The sequence below is a fragment of the Psammomys obesus genome, unplaced genomic scaffold, assembly GCF_907164565.1.
Source record: "Psammomys obesus unplaced genomic scaffold, mPsaObe1.curated_primary_1811, whole genome shotgun sequence".
Lineage (NCBI taxonomy): Eukaryota > Metazoa > Chordata > Mammalia > Rodentia > Muridae > Psammomys > Psammomys obesus.
Genome location: NW_026593286.1, coordinates 38,592,030 through 38,594,054, shown reverse-complemented (window position 1 = coordinate 38,594,054; position 2,025 = coordinate 38,592,030). Strand labels below are relative to the sequence as shown.

The 2,025-nt window shown below is 39.2% G+C and overlaps 1 pseudogene; it reads left to right on the top strand.

Moving 5' to 3' along the window:
• Positions 1-260: 260 nt before the first annotated feature.
• On the top strand, positions 261-643 carry LOC129683571 (39S ribosomal protein L51, mitochondrial-like; annotated as a pseudogene).
• Positions 644-2,025: the final 1,382 nt, after the last annotated feature.

Sequence of the window (2,025 nt, the reverse complement as noted above, 5' to 3'; positions counted from 1 at the left end):
ATAAAATGTAACTAATATGAAAAATGTGAATAGGTGAATAGACATGCTAATATGGATTGGGTACAATCTAGGACAAAGGACTGTATGTTTGTTTATAAGAAATGCTTAGACCTGGGTAAGGCCCAAAATGGCTTCTCTTGCTTTCCGTGCCTTGTGAGTCCTCTCTAGCACTTTGCCCCATGTCTTGTCTTTGAAATCCACACCTGCTCCCCATTTTTCCAGCTGGTTTGGTGTCCTGTTGAAGTGGACAGGCTAGAGTAATGGCAGCGAGTCTCCCTTGGGCAGCAGGTAGGAGCCTAGAGGGCTGGATGCCCTTGGCATGCAGAAGCTTCTCTGTGGGTGTTCCACTATTGTCCCGAGTAACGCTTACTCTTCCACCTCCAAAAGTGGTTGATCACTGGAACCAGAAGAGGGCTCTGTTTGGTGTATACAACATCGAAATTCTGGGAAATTTCAAAAAGCACCCAAAAGAACTGATAAAGGGCCAGTATGGCTTGGAGGCTGGAGAGGAAATGAATTGCAGCGTTATATTCGAAAGAAGAGAATGGTTGGAAGCAGAATGTTTGCTGAGGATCCGCACAATCTTCATAAACGGATGCGCTATCTCTACGAACACTTTAACCGACACGGGAAGTACCAATAGGACAGAAAAAGGAGAACTCTGGAGTGAAACATTTGTCACCCTGGAGAAGGGGACTAGCACTTATCCCTGCCAGGAAAGAGCTTTGTGTCCTGTCTGTAATAAAATGGGGCTTCTTTTGAAATCTGAATTAAAAAAAAGAAAAAAGAAATACTTTGAACAAGAGAAACAGTATTTATTTCTCAGGGAACATACACCATTTTTTTTTTTTTTTATCCAATAGGAAGAAGTCAGCCTGGAATCATAAGCATTCAATTAATAGTACATAGACTAAATAGTTTGCACATATATATATACAAATATATGTATACATATATATCCATATATACAACCTGTATATATAATTTCAAAATGCAAAAAAGTTATAAGAACTGCAACTAAGTTTTTGAGGTTTATGAAATTAGAAAGAATGGAGCACAGTTCTATAAGCCCTGTATAAGACACATTTAAAGTATAGTGAATAAAAGCAGATTAAAATCTTCCTATATATTTTATATCTGTATGTGTTTAAAAGGTCACACTTTCTTTTAAGTAGCAGCTAGTAAAAACAAAAAGAAAGCAATGTTAGCTTTAATGAGAGGGTTTGCCAAAACTGTGACAAGAGGGCAATGATTTATTGTGTTGTATACTTGACTCTCAGTTTAAGGCATTATTTTGCAGGTGTTGAAATATTTGAGAGGGGGGGAATGGTTGGAGGAAATAGGTCAATGAGGTTAGCTGCTGAGGTTCATAATCTGGCCTAGCTTTCTGTGCCGTCTGTGTTTCCTGGCTTACCCCCGAGCTGTGTGAATGCATCTGCAGTGTCATGCTCCAGCTGCTGCAAAAATACTACTAGTGTTCTGTCTTAGCCTGACTGACTCTATCTCCCATGTTGTGAGCCAAGACTAAACTCTTCCTCATAAATTCTCTTCTGTGTGTGGGCTTAGGTATATGACACCAAAATGTAGGTAGAAGAGCTATTTCTGAGTCTGTATGACAAAGTGATTCTTAGGTAGTTTGAAGTGTTTACAAGACAAAGGTGAAAACTTTAGATCTCTAGATAAGTACTAGAACTGAAAAAAACAAAACAAACAAACAAACAAAAAACAAAAATGAAAACTTACTGAGCAATCTTGGCAGGAGGTTGGAAGACTAACAGAACTGTTGATAAAGGCTAGGCTCAGAAGCATGAGGGGAACAACAGGTTTTATTAGGAATTGTGCAAGATGCCACTTCTATTATGATGTATTGGGACAAGGCACTGGGCCAACACAGTGTTGCTTCACACTATGTAAAACTGTTTTCTTTGCCAGCACGTTTTGACTACATCTTGAGGTTGAAGGGTAATTTTTGACCTGCTAGAGACATGAATCGCACTATCTGTCTGGTATCACCCATGAAGTACA